The following is an 8,488-nucleotide window of genomic DNA, read 5'->3' as shown; positions in this document are numbered from 1 at the left end:
AAGGAAGGGAGTTCTTGAAATTGATGCTCTAAAAGCCATATTGGCTCAGAACAAAGTGTTGACTCAGCAAGTCAACATGATTTCTCAAAGTCTGAATGGATGGCAAAATGCATCCAACAGTACTAAAGAGACATCTTCTGAAGAAGAAGCTTATGATCATGAGAACCCTGCAATGGCAGAGGTAAATTACATGGGTAAACCTTATGGAAACACCTATAATTCATCATGGAGAAATCATCTAAATTTCTCATGGAAGGATCAACAAAAGCCTCAACAAAGCTTTAATAATGGTGGAAGAAATAGGCTCAGCAATAGCAAGCCTTTTCCATCATCTTCTCAGCAACAGACAGAGAATTTTGAACAGAGCCCCTCTAACTTAGCAAACATAGTCTCTGATCTGTCTAAGGCCACTTTAAGTTTCATGAGTGAAATAAGGTCCTCGATCAGAAATTTGGAGGCACAAGTGGGCCAGCTGAGTAAGAAAGTCACTGAAACTCCTAGTACTCTCCCAAGCAATATTGAAGAGAATCCAAAAAGAGAGTGTAAGGCCATAGACATAATCAACATGGCCGAACCTAGGAAGGAAGGAGAGGACGTGAATCCTAATGAGGAAGACCTCATGGGACGTCTCTCAAGCAAGAAGGAGCTCTCTATTGAGGACCCAAAGGGATCTGAAAGTCATATAGAGACCATAGAGATCCCATTAAACCTCCTTCTGCCATGCATGAGCTCTGAAGACTATTCTTCCTCTGAAGAGGATGAAGATGTAACTGGAGAGCAAGTTGCTCAATATCTAGGAGCTATCATGATGCTGAATGCCAAATTGTTTGGTAATAAAACTTGGGAAGGTGAACCTCCCTTGCTCATTAGTGAACTAGATACATGGGTTCAGCAAACTTTACCTTAAAAGAGACAAGATCCTGGCAAATTCTTAATACCCTGTACCATAGGCACCATGACCTTTGAGAAGGCTCTGTGTGACCTAGGGTCAGGCATAAATCTTATGCCACTTTTTGTAATGGAGAAGCCGGGGATCATTGAGGTACAACCTGCTATATTCTCATTACAAATAGCAGATAAGTCAGTAAGACAGGCTTATGGATTGGTAGAGGACGTGTTAGTGAAGGTTAAAGGCCTTTACATCCCTGATGATTTCATAATCTTAGACACTAGGAAGGAGGAGGATGAATGCATCATCCTTGGAAGACCTTTTCTAGCCACAGCAGGAGCTGTGATAGATGTTAACAAAGGAGAATTAGTCCTTCAATTGAATGGGGACTATCTTGTGTTTAAGACCCAAAGGTGTTCTTCTGTATACATGGAGAGGAAGCATGAAAAGCTTCTCTTAGTACAGAGTCAAACAAGGCCCCCACAATCAAACTCTAAGTTTGGTGTTGAATCCCCACATCCAAACTCTAAGTTTGGTGTTGGGAGTCTACAACATTGACCTGATCACCTGTGAGGCTCCATGAGAGCCCACTGTCAAGCTATTGACATTAAAGAAGCGCTTATTGGGAGGCAACCTAATTTTTATTTATCTAATTTTATTTTCTTTTATTATTCTTTTATGTTTTATTAGGTTCATGATCATGTGGAGTCACAAAATAAATACTAAAATTAAAAACAGAATCAAAAATAGCAGAAGAAAAAGCACACCCTGGAGGAAGGGCTTACTGGCATCTAAACACCAGTAAGGAGCATCTGCCTGGCATTCAACGCCAGAACAGAGCATGAATTTGGCGTTGAATGCCAGAAATAAGCAGCATCCTGGCATTTAAACGCCAGGAGTACACCCTGAGGAGAGCTGGCGCTGAACGCCAGAAACAAGCATGGAACTGGCGTTCAACACCAGAAACATGCTGCAAATGGGCGTTGAATGCCCAAAACAAGCATGAAGCTGGCGTCCAACGCTAGAAACAAGCATCAATCTGGCGTTGAACGCCAGGATTGCATGCAGAGGGCGTTTTACACGCCTTATTGGTGCAGGGATGATAATCCTTGACACTTCAGGATCTATGGACCCCACAGGATCATCTTAGGATCTATGGACCCCACAGGATCCCCACCTACCTCAACTCACCTTCTCTCCTCTTCACCACTCACATCCATCCACTCTTCCCCATAAACCCCACCTATCTTCAAAATTCAAAATCCTTTTTCCCACACAACCCACCTAATATGGCCGAACCTTAACCCTTCTCCCTCCACTATATAAACCCCTCCATTCTTCTTCATTTTCACACAACACAACCCTCTCTTCTCCTTCTTGGCCGAAACACAACCCTCTCTTCCTCCCCTCTATATCTTCATATTCTTCATCTATTCTTTCTTCTCATGCTCGAGGGCGAGCAATATTCTAAGTTTGGTGTGGTAAAAGCATAGCTTTTTTGTTTTTCCATAACCACCTATGGCACCTAAGGCCGGAGAAACCTCTAGAAAAGGGAAAGGGAAGACAAAAGCTTCCACCTCTGAGTCATGGGAGATGGAGAGATTCATCTCCAAAGCCCATCAAGACCACTTCTATAAAGTTGTGGCCAAGAAGAAGGTGATCCCCGAGGTCCCTTTCAAACTTAAGAAAAATGAGTATCTGGAGATCCGACATAAGATCCAAAGAAGAGGTTGGGAAGTTTTGACCAACCCCATTCAACAAGTTAGAATCCTAATGGTTCAAGAGTTCTATGCCAATGCATGGATAACTAGGAACCATGATCAAAGTATGAACCCGAACCCAAAGAATTATCTTACAATGGTTCGGGGGAAATACTTAGATTTTAGTCCGAAAAATGTGAGGTTGGCATTCAACTTGCCCATGATGCAAGAAGATGCACGCCCCTACACTAGAAGGGTCAACTTTGATTAAAGGTTGGACCAAGTCCTTATGGACATTTGTGTGGAAGGAGCTCAATGGAAAAGAGACTCCAAAGGCAAGCCGGTTCAATTAAGAAGACTGGACCTCAAGCCTGTGGCTAGAGGATAGTTGGAGGTCATCCAACGCTCCATCATCCCTACTAGCAACCGATCCGAAGTTACTGTGGATCGGGCCATCATGATCCATAGTATCATGAATGGAGAGGAAGTAGAAGTTCATGAAGTCATCTCCCTTGAATTCTACAAAATAGCCGAAAAGTCCTCCACCATGGCAAGGCTAGCTTTTCCTCATCTTATTTGTCATCTATGTTACTCGGTTGGAGTTATCATAGAAGGAGACATCCCTATTGAGGAGGATAAGCCCATCACTAAGAAGAGAATAGAGCAAACAAGAGAGCCCACTCATGGATCCCAAGAGACGCATGAGGAAGCTCATCACCAAGAAATCCCAGAAATGCCTCAAGGGATGCACTTTTCTCCCAACAATTATTGGGAACAACTCAACACTTCCCTAGAAGACTTGAGTTACAATGTGGATCAATTAAGGGTGGAACATCAAGAAGACTCCATCATTCTCCATGAAATTAGAGAAGATCAAAGAGCAATGAGGGAGGAGCAACAAAGGCAAGGAAGAGACATAGAAGAGCTCAAGGACATCATTCGTTCTTCAAGAAGAAAGTGCCACCATCACTAAGGTGGACTCATTTCTTGTTCTTATTTCTCTTTTTTTTTTCGGTTTTTATGCTATATGTTTGTTTATGTTTTGTGTCTCTACTTCATGATCATTAGTATGTAGTAACTATGTCTTAAGGCTATGAATAATTCCATGAATCCTTCACCTCTCTTAAATGAAAAATGTTCCTAATTCAAAAGAACAAGAAGTACATGAGTTTCGAATTTATCCTTGAAATTAGTTTAATTATATTGATGTGGTGACAATACTTTTTATTTTATGAATGAATGCTTGAACAGTGCATATTGTTGATCTTGTTGTTTATGAATGTTAAAATTGTTGGCTCTTGAAAGAATAATGAACAAAGAAAAATGTTATTGATAATCTGAAAAATTATGAAATTGATTCTTGAAGCAAGAAAAAGCAGTGAAAAAAGCAAAAGCTTGCGAAAAAAAAGTGGCAAAAAAATATAAAAGAAAAAGAAAAAGCAAACAGAAAAAGCCAATAGCCCTTAAAACCAAAAGGCAAGGGTAAAAAGGATCCAAGGCTTTGAGCATGAATGGATAGGAGGGCCCAAAGAAATAAAATCCATGCCTAAGCAGCTAAATCAAGCTGTCCCTAACCATGTGCTTGTGGCATGCAGGTCCAAGTGAAAAGCTTGAGACTGAGTGGTTAAAGTCGTGATCCAAAGCAAAAAGAGTGTGCTTAAGAACTCTGGACACCTCTAATTGGGGACTTTAGCAAAGCTGAGTCACAATCTTAAAAGGTTCACCCAGTTATGTGTCTGTGGCATTTATGTATCCGGTGGTAATACTGGAAGACAAAGTGCTTAGGTCCACGGCCAAGACTCATAAAAGTAGCTGTGTTCAAGAATCAACATACTTAACTAGGAAAATCAATAATACTATCTGAAATTCTAAGTTCCTATAAATGCCAATCATTCTGAACTTCAATGGATAAAGTGAGATGCCAAAACTATTCAGAAGCAAAAAGCTACAAGTCCCGCTCATATAATTAAGAACTAATATTCACTGATATTTTGAGATTTATAGTATATTCTCTCTTTTTTATCCTATTTGATTTTTAGTTTCTTGGGGACAAGCAACAATTTAAGTTTTGTGTTGTGATGAGCAGATAATTTATACGCTTTTTGGCATTATTTTTAGGTAGTTTTTAGTAGGATCTAGCTACTTTTAGGGATGTTTTCATTAGTTTTTATACTAAATTCACATTTTTTGGACTTTACTATGAGTTTGTGTGTTTTTCTGTGATTTCAGGAAATTTCTGGCTGAAATTGAGGGACCTGAGCAAAACTCTGATAAAAGGCTAACAAAGGACTGCTAATGCTGTTGGATTCTGACCTCTCTGCACTCGAAATTGATTTTCTGGAGCTACAGAACTCCAAATGGCGCGCTCTCAACGGCGTTAGAAAGTCAACATCCAGAGCTTTCCAGAAATATATAATAGTCCATACTTTATTCGAGAATAGATGACGTAAACTGGCACTCAACGCCAGTTTCATGCTGCATTCTAGAGTCAAATGCCAAAAACACGTCACGAACCAGAGTTGAACGCCAAAAACACGTTACAACTTGGTGTTCAACTCCAAAAGAATCCTCCACACGTGTAAAGCTCAATCTCAGCCCAAGCACAGACCAAGTGGGCTCCAGAAGTGGATTTATGCATTAATTACCTATTTCTGTAAACCCTAGTAGCTAGTCTAGTATAAATAGGACATTTTATTATTGTATTAGACATCCTGGATTGTATTTTTGATCCTGTGATCATGTTTTGGGGGCTGGCCATTCGGCCTTGCCTGGACCTTCATCACTTATGTATTTTCAACGGTGGAGTTTCTACACACCATAGATTAAGGGTGTGGAGCTCTGCTGTACCTCGAGTTTCAATGCAATTACTACTATTCTCTATTCAATTCAGTTTATTCCTTTTCTAAGATATTTGTTGCACTTCACCATGATGAATGTGATGATCCGTGATACTCATCATCATTCTCACCTATGAACGCGTGACTGACAACCACCTCCATTCTACCTTAGACAGAGCGCATATCTCTTGGATTCCTTAATCAGAATCTTCGTGGTATAAGCTAGAATTGATGGCGGCATTCATGAGAATCCGGAAATTATAAACCTTGTGTGTGGTATTCTGAGTAGGATTCAGGGATTGAATGACTGTGACAAGCTTCAAACTCTGTGATGCCCTACATACAGCTTGCCATGGAAAGGAGTAAGAAGGATTGGATGAATGCAGTAGGAAAGCAGAGATTCAGAAGGAGCACAGCATCTTCATACGCCTATCTGAAATTCCCACCGATGATCTACATAAGTATCTTTATCTTTATTTTATGTTTTATTTATTATTATTTTCGAAAACCAATATAACCATTTATTATCCGCCTAACTGAGATTTACAAGATGACCATAGCTTGCTTCATACCAACAATCTCCATGGGATCGACCCTTACTCACGTAAGGTTTATTACTTGGACGACCCAATGCACTTACTGGTTAGTTGTGCGAAGTTGTGAAGTTATGTTTGGACCATGGTATCATGCACCAAGTTTTTGGCACCATTATCAGGGAGAGAACGAACATGAATGCCATTATCAGGAATCACAATTTTGTCTATCAAAGGTGAATTAAATTTAGCTATTTTGAGTTCTAAAAGCATGTATTCACTCTTAAGCACAATTAAAGGAGAATTTAGAAAATTATGCTATTTCATTGAATAAATGTGGGTAAAAGGTGATAAAATTCCCAAAAATCAATACAAGATAAACCCTTCCAAGTTTTCATAAACATGAAGCCTCATTACACAATCACACAATCAGAACCTCCACTTCTCTTAATCTTTTGCTTGCCCCAAAATTTTAAAATTTTTCAACTTTTTTCTTTTAAAAGAAAATTTCTTTGTTGCATTCTTAGAGATATTGGGTGAAAGAACTTTCAAGAATAAGGTGATATGAAGAGATATGAATCATGATTATTAATTAAGAACATCCATACATATATATAACAAATTGAAGCTCAAAACAGAGTTACCCTTTTTGTGTCTTCTTAGGCTATGCATAGCCTCCACACCAAACTTAGAATGGTTGCTTGACCTCAAGAAACAAAGAACAATGGTAGTGATGGGATTGAATAATCATCATTCTCTAGTGAAAGTAAATATGTGATGCAACAACTTATTTCACTCAATAACCAGGGAGAGGAATGGTTCCAGAGAGTCCCTGGGTGTGACAAACGTTCCTGCAAGATTAAAACAGAATTTAACAAAAATCAGATTCTTTAAATTAAGCAAAGTAATAGCATACATACTAATCAAAACTAGATAAAATAAAATGCTATTCAATAAGCTAACAAAATGATTAGCAACCAAAGTGAAATACCTACTGCAATTAAAGAAGCAAAGACAACTAAAATAATGCATGCATTTAGTGACAACTATAAGCAGGGAGGTGGATGCAAATTAAAAGCTCAAATAGTGCCATACGTGCCATGAAATGGAGGTGATGAACCATGAAACAACAATGCAAAATTAATTAAGGGTGGTCATACTGTGCCACACCAAGACTATGAGTGCCACGACAAGGATAATGCAATGAATGAATAAAATTGACACAAGCTGCATGCAATGACAATTAATGAAATAATTTAGAAAATAATGCATGCTATATATACCTAATTTGCATGGTTCATTATGGTTCACCCATTATGGCTCCTAAATTACAACACCAAACTTAGTTCCATGCAAAGTATGGTTCAAATTGAATTATGCAAGGTGCAAAAAATAGGATATGTCAAAGACCAATTTCCTATTTCACTTTGAATAATCATGCAACTTGAATTGAAATGAACAAGGCTAATTGAGTTGAGGCAATTGATATATGCACGAACTACAGAGTGTTGGAATTATGCGAAATGCAATTTCAAATGTCATGTTAGTATCATAATTGCTACAACAACTAAAACTTATCCTCTGTTACATTGAATGCATGGTTAGCTAAAACACCAAACTTATCACCTACTTAGGCCAAAAAGCTTTCAATTCAAAATAAAACATATGCATCATTTTAGTAATTAAAACAGAAAATTAATAAAAACTAAGAATCAACTAAAAATCAAAGGATACTATGGTTGGGTTTCCTCCCAACTAGTGCTCTTTTAATGTCATTAGCTTGACATTGATTCTTGAATTTTCTTTCTCTTCTTCTAGTTAGTTAAGAGAAATGACTTCAAGGGAGAAGAGGAGAAGATTGATGCCCCTAGATTTGATTTCCTCCTCAAAAGCTTGCTTTCTTTATTAGCTTGATTGAACTTGCTTGTTAGGGTAGAAGTTGGATTGCTTTTTGACTATTCATTTTTCATGGATTTTGTCTTTAGTTTTTTAGTCACAATCTCTTTTTCAGTGCTTTTCTTGATTGCCTTCACTTCTTTGATTTTAGGATTTGGATGTTGTGTGATGATTAGAGTGTGTTCTTTGTTAAGAACTTCTTGAAATGGTAGTTCAATCCAATCATTCTTCATGCAACTCTCTACTTCATTGGAATGTAGATTCTCATGACTGTTTTCCTCCCTTACAACCTCCTTCTTCATTGGGGTTCACTTGGTACAGGGATCTCTTTTTCTTGCTCTTCCAATTTCTCCTTTTCAACCATAATTTGATCTTCATCATCCTTGCTAAGCGGTACTCCACTTTACAAGTTGATGACATTGTATTCTTCCCCTGGCCTAGGAAAGATATTAGTTGGTTCTTCAGCCAAAGATTGTATTATTTGTCTCATTTTCTCTTTATCGTCCCGTCTTACGATTTCCTCTTCTTCTTTAAATGCTATGGACCATTGAATGAATTGTTCTATTTTTAGCTCAAGAGATGAAAGCTGAGAATAATTTTGTGGATATATGGGTGTTGTGGTGAAGTTGTTTT

The sequence above is a fragment of the Arachis duranensis genome, chromosome 6, assembly GCF_000817695.3.
Source record: "Arachis duranensis cultivar V14167 chromosome 6, aradu.V14167.gnm2.J7QH, whole genome shotgun sequence".
In the NCBI taxonomy this organism is placed as follows: domain Eukaryota; kingdom Viridiplantae; phylum Streptophyta; class Magnoliopsida; order Fabales; family Fabaceae; genus Arachis; species Arachis duranensis.
Note: the sequence above shows the minus strand (reverse complement) of the source record.